General features: G+C 42.5%; 1 protein-coding gene across 1 annotated transcript in view; it reads right to left on the bottom strand.

The window, feature by feature from the left end:
• Positions 1-10,822, bottom strand: part of CHRM2 (cholinergic receptor muscarinic 2) — a 99,112-nt gene extending 88,290 nt beyond the window's left edge. Inside the window, exon 1 of the mRNA XM_054168087.1 lies at positions 10,461-10,822. The gene's annotated coding sequence lies outside the window, so the exon portion shown is untranslated. The remainder of the gene's footprint in view (positions 1-10,460) is intronic.
• Positions 10,823-11,287: the final 465 nt, after the last annotated feature.

Raw genomic sequence — 11,287 nt, forward strand, 5'->3', positions numbered from 1 at the left:
CTATGCAATAAAAAGCAACTAAGTGTTTGAAAGATATCACATCATCATTTTTTTCCTATGGATGCCCAATTTTTGGTAAGGTTCCTCTGTGCAAACTGTTAGAAAAATGCTGCCAAAAATCTAATGAGGAAGGACAGACAAAACATGTGAGAGTGCAAGTGCTACTTAATACAACTTCCCTCTTAGAAGCTGAGGTACAGGAAGTTGCTAAGTTTGACCTAGATCACATTGACAGCTTCTGGTGAAACTAGGAATTCAGCCCCTTTTATTATTTTCCAGAAAATGTAATAAGAAAATTGATCTTCATCTTTCTTAGTTATGTGTCATTTCTACATCTCACGCTGATTTTTAAGAAGCATTAAATGAGAAATATTAATTGTCAAATTTGTCATTCAAAAGAATGGCAACACCAAACCCAGGTATTTTATGTTCCTCTGTGCTTCAAAGGAGAAGGTATAATCTCAGTCTTTGCTAAAGAAAGGAAGAGAGATAGTTACAAGCATTTTGGGGATAAAACAGACCAAATGGGTTTCTTCAAGTTTTTCTCTTTTTCTTTCTTTACTTTTTTGCAGTTGTACACTTTGAGATTTTTCCCTTTACTGATTCATATCACAAAATGATTAATAACAGTGGGATATTTCTCACAGAGAACTGCTTCAGATGTTAAAAAATTCCAGTACGGATTCCTACAGTTACTCCCAGTGGATAAGATTGTGGGGGGGAAAAAAAAGACTTGAAAATATCAAACAGACATTTTTAATGAAAATTTAATGGTGAGCTCTTTATGTATGCTTTCCTTCTAGTGGCCAATAAGTGTGCTGGCTATCACAAATTTCAAAAGCAGAAGGGTAACTTGCATTACCTTCTCTTTTCCCTGCTTTTCCTTCTATTTAAGAGCCTTCTGTGTTTGGCTAAAGCAAGAAACTTTACAAACAAAATGCCCTAATTATATTCTCACTGATAGGGCTCAAGGTCAGACCTGAGAAGGCATGACATTGCCAGGTTAAATATAGCACTTTGTCTGGTGATGGCCTCTCCTTTCATGGCACTCATGTTCTGACAGATTTTGTCAGCTGAGAATACACTGCTAGAAAAGTGAAATTAGTGAGGGTGAAAGATGCCAGCTTAACCTAGGCATGGAAAAGCAATATTAGTGAAGACATCTCCCTGGCTAGTCCCATTCCCCAAAAAGCCAGTTTCCCCCCACATCCACACTGAGCAATAGTTCTGAAGTTCAGGGAGAAGCAAATCATCCATATGCTTCATACCAAGCCCCTCCCCAAGGTTCCCACCACCAGTCCTCATCTGACTTCATTTTCCATCTATATATTAACTAAATGTCATTCAATATGACATAGAAAATGGAGCAAACTGAATTTCCCACCATGGCACAATGCTTCTGGACATATTGGAATGTGAATCTCAGAGGCAACTATTTTTAGTACATCACTTGGGCTTGGTATTAAGTGTAAAGCACTACACTTAATCTACTACAGTAATGATAATGCAAGTCTTTGAGGACCTTAGGTAATGGTGGAGGAGAAAAGTGTACCATCTCTTTCCACATGTGGACATTGCTCCACCCATGTGACTTGCTCCCGGAGTCCACCTTGTTTTACAGCAGAAATTAATGCTGAGGCAGGGCAAAGGAGGACCAGCAGGTACTTAAAATTGTTGTGAACAGCTCTGACACAAGATATGATCTGAGTAAGGTTGTGGCATTGTAAATGCTATTTTGGCAATGTTGCCCCTACTTAACATGGGCTAAGCAGAAAAGACAGAGCACTAAGTAAAGTTCCAGACCTAGATTCAGTCACTAAACCTTACAGTTAGTTTATTTCTCTCTTCTTTCATTCTTTTAAATAAAACCAGGTTATATGATCTTCAATCCCAAACTGGCCTCTTTAATATTTTATTTTTTTGACTCCTCACCAGGATCTATAGCAGTTAGGAGCTTTGGCATCTTTTTGCTCAAGGAATGCTGAACATTTTAGATTAACCTCTGCTCTGAACAGAAACTTTCTTGATGATTAGCTTCTAAAGGCTCAATTTTGCAATACACCAGTGCAAAGAAAATCCCTGTGGATGAATTCTATCTCCTCATGTTTTCACATGGCAGCACCACAGCTGAACTTCAATACCTGACAAAATGCATCAAGTGAATCCTCACAACACTGTCATGAGACCAGGAGCAGTTACTCTTGCCATCTCAGGATGCTGAACCAAAGCCTACCCAAAGTTAACAAGTTTGTCTCTGACCTCAGCAGGCTTTGTGTCAGGCCATAGGAATGTGTCAGATACCAGACAGGAGGTTGGTGGCATGGTCAGGAGCTTATCTGTGGTCTCAGTCCATCATGCTATGCATAAAAATATCCTTCTCTAATTAAATCCTGATGCTTGTATAAAGCATTAACAGGCTTAGTCCAGGAAATGTCCTGGATATTTAATGGGTTATAAGGGAGGAGATCAAAGAGAAACATAAACCTAATAAATAGTAATCATGGGTGACTTCAACCACCTGGTCAACTAGTGTAAATGGATTAAACCCCTCAGTTACTAGCTGATTTCTAGAATAACTGAGGAACATAATAGCATGTGTTCTTGACTTCAGTATCTGAATAAATTATACAGTCAAGCCACTCAATACTAATGAATTTACCACTAAATTAAAAGAGGTTAAAACTGATAACAATTAGTGAACTGCTTTAAAAAAAATACTGGAAATAGGAAGAAAATCAGAAAGAATTAGGGGGGGGGGGAAAAGAATGAAAGAAAAGAAATAAAACAGATTCAAAATGATAGGTATATTAACAGATAGTTTCTGATTCAGTGAAGTGATGCAGAAAGCAAACTAAAAGGCAAGACAGGGAAAAATTACAACCAAATAAACAAACAAAAAAAGACCCTAAAACACAGTGGTATTGTGAAATATTAAGGTCCAAGAGGTTGCTTGAGCTGAGCAGCCGGCTTTCAGGACATGACACTTAGCACTGGTGAAGTCTGTGGTTGAGAGAGGGAAATTATAATAAAACATAAACAAAACGTCAGCTGTAAATGAAGGAGGCCAAGAATGCTTTAACTGACAAGAGCTTGGGCAGAGGAGGGGAATGGTGCAGAGGAGGAAACTGCAGGACATTTCTGAAAGGTCTAAAACTGACCTAGTTTAGGAGGGAAAAAATGTGATCTCCTGCACATCCAGGGAGGTAATGGGAATAATCAAGGAACAAAGGGACTTTGCAGAGGTTCTGAATGACTCACTTGGGCCAATTCTCCCTGCAAATAGTGTTGTGCCATGGACCACACTAAACCTATTCTTTTTAAAGGCTGTCAAAATGTGAAGTGTTGAAAGGGGGGAGGTGGGGGGGAACACTGGAACAAACTGATAAAGTAAATAGCAGCACCTCACAAGAACCTCATGGTTATATATACAAGGGTTTGGAAAGCATTTAAAAATGAAGTGGCTGTGCTGATAGCAAAAATACACAAACATTGCTGAAGTCAGATATGCTACAGAAGGACTGGAGGGTAGAAGCTAGCATACCTATTTTTGGGAGTAGCACTGGATTGATCAAGGGTATTACATACTGAAAAGTCTTATTTCACTTCCAGGCAAATTGACTGAAACAAAAACTAGAATTAATATAGGAGAAAAAAAAAAAATCATCGTGTTTTCTTTCAAAGAAATGCTGTCTCTTCTATATCTAGTCTTTGAGGTATCAAGCTAATAGGCCAAGAAAAACAACTCTATGGGTGTATATACGTAGGTATTTATATATATATATTAATTTGTTTCACAAATTTCCTTTGAAGAATTCAAGTCTTCATAGAAAAGTAGCTTATTATTACAATTTGGAAACTGTTTTAAGAGAGAAAAAGCAGGAACCACACATGAATGATCATTTTTCACCATTGCAGTTAGGTTGTCCATGATTTTGTACCATGTGTAACTTCTTTACTGAAATACCTGGTGCTAGAAGAAGAGAATAAGGATTGAAGCATTTCAGAGTAATTATGCTAGGTGAACCAAGTATTCAGATTGCAAAGTATTAGCTGATGTAAAACAATCACAGAAGGAATGAAATACTGAGAAACCTTCCTGGATTCTAAACCAGCTGTGACCACTCAGGGCAGGATATCACTATGGACAGCCAGTTGTGTATTCTTCTTAGTTAAAGCAGGTGGGAAAAAAAATAACCCAAAGCCAGCAAACAAAACTTATTTTTCATTAGTGTGTAAAAGTAAAAGGTGATGTATTAGCCAATAGTCCTCATCTGGAAAACAGTGTCCACACTGATCAATCCATCATCAATACAAATGAGATAGAAGAATTAGTAGTTTTTGAGACATGTGAAGTGATTTGTAAAAATATGACTGTCTAACTGAGGGAAGAAATGAACAAGAGGGCACCTATGCAATAAGCTAAGTACTTCTGTTGGCTTTCACATAATACACAGAGAGGCAGTGATCACACTGAAAGACAACTAATTTAAATAGATTGGTGACTGCTCTGAGTGTGTTTTTAACATGAAAATATGTAATTAAGTTACTGAACTCACTGTCACATGCTATCACAAAGGTAGAGAACTTACTGGGATCCAAAATTGGATTAGCTGCTTATCAGGCCAGTAAGTATATCTGCAGTTTGTCTAGAATCACCAGAGGTTTCCTTTTTGGTGAGGAAGGCACATATCTGGTTTTGTTTGGAGATGGTCTCTGGGCAGCAGGCAAACATAATCTGGTGGGTATTAAAACATTTTACTTGAGGTCTATGTATATACCTAGGGAAGCACTCCCTGCACCTGCCTCTGAAGCATGAGGCAAGGCACATCAATAGAGACACTATACTGGACAAGATAAAACACCTGCCTGATCCAATGTTGCAATCATTGTGTTCTAATGTTCTTTAACTGGATGACTGATGCTTTTCTGAATAGGAAAATAAGGTATAACGATAACAAATAACACAATTTCCATTAATTATTCATGCTAACATTCATGAAACTTTTGAGATGTATGAATACTTTCATGAATAAATCATTGTTCACTGGCTTGCACTAAAAGACCTCAGAAATCATAGTGGAATGAGCTTGTTGCCATTACTCATGAGCAAATGTGTGAATACTCTTCAATACATGACCACTCTGCTTTCTAATTGACTAAATATGAGATAGATGAATATACTATAGACATCATTAATTCATTGCAACATTGTAAAGCCAAAACAAATTTTCTCAGGAATCTGTGAAAATGCTGTGAGCTGCATCAGAAAGTTATCATTTCCCATGGACAGGTTTTGCTAATTTTTATTTCTCACATGCTAGAATTAATTATAAAAACAGAGGTCAAATTCTCATCTTATCTTCACTGAAATCAAGAGAGCTCAATATGTTCAGACTACATGAAATTACAGAGAAATTACAAAGCATTATCTTATAGCACAAGATTTATTTTACCTCCTTGGAGTCCAATACCAATTTTCACAATGATTCAGAAGAAAGATCTATGAAGATAATTTTTTGTCTTGTTCCACCTCTTTCTCAAGAAAAAAAGAAAAAGAAAAAAAAAAAGCCCTGCACCTTCCCACAATTTACTCAGAACATTTCTAAGAGCTTGGAGGGGTTGGTTTACGGAATTTCTCACCTATTTGTGTTGTGGCCACTCATAGAGATCTTTATTGTCATCCCTGTCAGAGGTGCCCCATACTATTCCCAGGGCCCATTATCACATTGCATTTCCCTTTCAGCAAAGCCTCACAAAACATAACTGTTTCATGAACAGTTGTCAAAACACTGATATATTCTAATTACAACACTTACTGTGATTCTGAGAAGGTCAGATTCAGAGTTCAATTGCAGTAGAATAAACCAGAAGTAATTAAGTCAGTAGAGTCACCTCTGATTTGAAAGAATGTAATTAAGATCAGAATCTAGCCCACGGAGTCAAAAGAGATACCAGAGAGACAGGAATCAGAAGACCATCTCATCAAAAAGAAAACACACAGAAGGCTCTCAGCAAAGCAGCTGGCCTTAAATGATAGTCTGTTTCTTCTTATCATATTCTTAACTATTTATCCCTGAAACATATCTGAGTCTCACTGTGAGCATTCTTTAGGAAGTGTTTGATGGAAATGAGTGGAAACTCACTTCACCCTGTCCCATCCTCTTGGGATTTAGAATTACATTATACAAGAGATGTCTCTGGAACACCTGCTGATAAGTATGTCTCTCTACAGGGAACAGTAAGTGTTAGATATAAGTAATGATACAGCTTTAAAGGTAGATCAGACCATCCAAAATGCCAGGCATCTCCATAGCTTAGAACATTTTTACACATAAATGTGCCCAGGTCTCATGTGAAAGGGGATGCAGCCTTCTAATACAGTTCCAGAAGTGGCCTCATCTTTAAATTCTGCCTGGTTGTGTCAGGGAGAGGTATGAAGATAATGGGATAAGTCACCAAGAGATCCCTACTCTACTTGACACAGAGGACTAGGGAATGCAGTCTGCTTGGCACAAGCAGTTGGTGTTCAGCTGGTGGAATGAGGAAAAGTAAGTAGGTAGTTCTGACCCAGAAAAAAACCAACCAACCAACCAACCATAAAAAACCCTGAAAGTTATCTTTGCCAAACTATAGAAACTACAAAAGATGGGTAGAGTGGCATGTGAGGAGTGTGCCAATTTTCTCATTTAGCTATAGCAGTTCTTAGTGTTTGTTCCTTTGTGCAGTCTGGTTCTTAGGGATGGGAATTCAAGCTCAGATTTAACAGAGCTTGAAATACTACCCTACAATTTAAGCTTTTAAAGATTTAAGGCTACAAGTATTTGTGGGGGAAAAAATTATCCCTATTATTTGTCTGAGCTTGATCTAAGTCCCTTCAGTTTTCCTTAGCCTGATTATGATTGTTTGCCCAACCACCCAAAAAGCCCATGGAAAATCAGGGCATTACTTTCACAAGTGAGTAATCCTCTTCCATGCTTTCACACCTCTGAGAATTCACTGCAAGTTGCTGCAAACTGAGAAGCTCAAAGCTAGAGTGATACAAAAGCAGTGAATAAAAGGTGAGATACAAACTGAGCTTTCCAGCTGTAATGTCTTCCTACCTATTTATTGTAGTTTAACCCAACTCACAGGACCTGCAGTGCTAACCTCTGGGTGACCGAATCAGGATCGGCTGAAGTGTTTTAGCAGTTTAGGCTTTGGAGGAGGGAAGAACTAGCTGGAAACAGACACAGGGAGGAATATCCTTATGTCATATCTGGTTTTTCTCTCTCTTCCCTGTAATTCACTATCAAGGCTTCCATCACTTGCACCAGAGAATGCTCTCCCTCACCTGCCTTTGGCACTAGAGGGCGTGGGGATCTGGGTTTTGGGTTGGAAATCCAACTCTGCAGATCCCTATTTTTCCTCAAATTTAATTCAACTTTCAAAGAAGTCTTGATTTCACAGAAAGAGAAACCGCTTCATTATTACCATTTTGTCTGCATTCCCCATGCTGCATTGCTATGGAAACAAGACCAGCAAATAAGACTTTTGCATGTAGGTCATGATATTAGTGGAGAAGAGACTGGGTGAATGGGTGAGTGGGTTACAGGAGTGAAGTGGGGCAGAGTAACTGCCCAATACTGTATCAACAACAGTAGGAAGTTTCATAGAAGATGTCCTCAGAAGACTATTGAATTAGACACCCAATAGGCTTAAAGATACAAACACTTTGAGCAACTAAGAGCCATGAAACACACAAAAGGACTCAGCCCAGAGGCAAAACCCAAAATTGCAGCAGGATACAGGACTGAACATTGGGGGGGGGGGGGGTTTGGAAGGAGATTTTTTTTTTCCCACATGTGCTTTTTTTTCACTTGATGGCTCTTTTCTGTGTCTTGGTCTCCTTCCTAGGCATGGTATGGCACAGCATGGCTTCTGTCCTTTCCACCTTCTCACGACACTCCTGACCACAGATGGTTCAGATTTCCCCAAACTCTGCCCACATACAGAGTTACAACCTTTTAGATAGTGATTAAAACCTTGGATTTGGATTGCAGAAGAGTATGACCTGTTCTTCCTATTATTTTGCCCTCCATCCAAAGCAACTTGGGGACACCCTAGACCCCCTTTCTTATGTACAGAGCCCCTTGCCTAAGCAACTGCAATGCAGAAATCACAAAGTGCTGTGGGTAGGGACAGAGATTGCAAGGCAAGCAAGTGCTTGCCAAGTCAACAAGCCCATTGCACTTCCCATTATCCTGACACAAAAGCCAACAGGGCTGTTTTTGTAGTTGAAGGGTCCTGAAGAGGGGAAGTTTGATCAAAGTTATAACCAAAGAACCTTAAAAGAGAGAGGGAGAATGCTCTGTGTATCTTAAAGTGGTTTACAGATGAGTCATCGAGAGCAGTTGGTGTCATAAAGCATACAATCAAGGCTGGTGTGTATTTAGACAGGAGCTGTGATTGCAGGCGATGCAATACCATAAAAGCAGACAGTGTATATACTTCTGATCTCCCATGCTAACCTTCCTTGTTTTGGGTTTTGTTTGTTTGTGGTTTTTTCCCTCCAAAAATGCACAATCAGTCTGTCAGGCAGAGGCTACCTCCCACACCCCCCCCTCCTTTTCCCCCTCCCCTTGCCTCATTTTCTCCACAAAGGGAAGATCTTTAAAGAATAGAAATGAACTAATGTGTGCAAACACACTGTTTGACACATGAAAATGGAGAGAGATGTTATTCTGGCTAGATTTTCAGCAAGAATTACCCCATCATCTCTCTTCTCCTCTAGTTAGTTGGAAAAGCAAGATACCTCTCCGTGTCCTAAAGGAAGTTTGTTACATGAAAATAGTAGGGAAACCAGACGGTTTTACGATGGAGAAAGGAACAGTGCAATGTCCTATACCCAGCGAAGGTGTACCGAATCACTCCTAGGCCCGCGGGAGGGAGTTGCAGCTCTGGCATCTTCCCCTCGGAGCCGGCTGCCGGTCGCGCTGTGGAGGCGAAGCCGCCCTCCGGGTGCTGCTTGGCGGCTGGGACAGGGCTCTCTGGCTCAGATGCCTTGCGGGGAGAGGAACGGAAGGGAGAACCCTACCTCGCCTCTTCTAGTCTGCCTGCTACCCCAGCCGGACATTGCCAGAGCACTCGAATAGCTGCGGGCGAGAGTGCGGAGCGGTGGGAAGGCGCAAAGCAAAGAATGGTCCTATCCGGAGAGGTGACTGGAGTCCACTTTTCCCTGAAAAGTGGCCTGGGAAGTAGCGGCCGCTCTAGAGCCTCCAGAATAGCTAGACTCTGTGAGGGTGCTAGGACCTCGGTGTCCCAGAGCTGTTTCCGGGAGGCAGTTTTCCTCCCACAGCTTGACCTGAGCTCCCTCTCAAGGCACCAGCTCTCTCCTTCTGGCCACCAGCAGCCGGTGGCGCCGGCATGGATGAAAGAAAAAGCAGCCCGAAAGCATGGCCGGGACCGGCTCAGCCATACCAGGGACTGGGTCAGGTCGGGGAGCGGCGTGAGTCCGACTCGGTCCTTGAATGCCCCCCCCCCCCCCCCCGCACCTGGCTCTTTGGATGCACGGGGACTGGATCTTGGGTGCATAGAGCAAAGGAAGCAAGTTCGGAAACGACCGGGAAAACTCCACACCCTCTCCGCCTCTGGCGGCGCCCCCAGCCCACGATGACCTGCCTGGGACAGGACCCGAGACCTGTGGCAGCTGAGACAGGCACCGACCGCCGGCAGGCGCACGCTTCCCAGGAGAGGTGTTGTGGGGCGAGAGACCACACTAACATTGTGAAAGCCTCCTCCCTTCTCACCCAGCATCTCTCCGTGGTCTCCGGTAGGGCAGAGATGTCCCCTCGCACCATGTCTGCCCTCCTGCCCGCCAGAGAGCTCTGCGAGCAAGCTCCGCTCCCCGGAGACGGCTCCATTCCCGGCTCCTGGTGACATTTTACAACAGTCCTCAACGTGTCACAGCGGGATTTGGGAAGGGTAGTCCGTGAGATGTCTCTGTGTAGGAATGCAGCATTTATATAAAGAACTGTAGATAGCGCTTGGAAAATGAATGAGGCTGCTGCGTCTCCTTTCCCTGTACACCATGTTAGATTCGATCCTGGGATTAGTATCATAACTGTAACTCATCAGAGAAGGGCTCTCTACTCGGGGCAATTGCTTTGCCTTCCCCCTCTCTGCCTTTCCCCAGTGACCCACACTGCTATGGACCGTTTTCACAAAAGTTTCCCTGCTTTGTTCTGTTCCCTCTGCCAGGAAGCAAAACGCAAGCTCATTTCTTGGACATTATTTTCTTGGCGGGAGCTTTCCTATGACAGCAGTAGATTAAATCCTAGGTGCAGCAAGGAAGGGGCGGAGGGTAGAAGACGAGAAAGAAAAGAGGGGTGGGGGAAGAAGACAAAATAGAAGGAAAGAAAAAGGAAATAAGGGGTGGGGGATGGATAAAAAAATGAAGCCAGTAAAGCCCAAAGCTTTCCTACCTGTGATCCAATTACCAGAAGTTGCATCCCATCCCGCTGCAAACGGCTCGTTGTGAGCGACGGCTGTGGAGTCGCCCCGGCTCTGGCGACAGAGGCATGCGGGCTGCGCGCAGTCAGAGCCCGCAGGCACCTGCTTTATCTTTCTCTTCCATATCTTCAAGGGGGGGGTGGGGTTGGGGGGAAAGACAGATTACTTGGTACCGTGATAATGGGGGGAAAGAATAACAGTTTGGAAGCTTTAAAGAGGTGGCATTGTCCGGGGTGGTGGAGTTTTTCCTCTCAGCCTCGCTGGCTTTCTCCCTCCCACATGCACAGATACACACATATACTCGCACACCCTCCGTGACTAGCCCTTGGGAGTCTCTGCTTCAGTTCAGCCAAGCTGAGCTTTAAAAAAAAAAAATTAAAAAAATAGAGAAACAGCGCTAGCAAACCTGGCATAATAGTTTAGACAAAACTAGAGAAATTAAAAATAGCAGAAGCTGGGACTCATAGGTGAGCTGGTTATATTTCATACTTCCCCCAGTGCTTCTGAGGAAATGAGGGCAACCTTTGTGGTGGTAGTGGCGAGGGAGGGAAACGGGTAGCCTAGGTGAGAATCTCAGGTGAATGTCCTTGCTGGGATGCTGCAGCTGTGGGTCTGCTTGCCGCCCGTCTGCGGGGGTGTGTAGGGGTGTGATGTGTGGTATATGTGAGTGCGAAGTGGGCTCGATTAGCTGCAATGGGCAGGCAATTTCTGCAGAGAACATTTACAATTTTCTTTCAGTATGACAGGATTAGTTGCTGTTGAAGGCTCTCCTCCAATAAGATCAGCACTGCTCTCTGAT

The sequence above is a fragment of the Dryobates pubescens genome, chromosome 15, assembly GCF_014839835.1.
Source record: "Dryobates pubescens isolate bDryPub1 chromosome 15, bDryPub1.pri, whole genome shotgun sequence".
Classification (NCBI taxonomy): Eukaryota; Metazoa; Chordata; class Aves; order Piciformes; family Picidae; genus Dryobates; species Dryobates pubescens.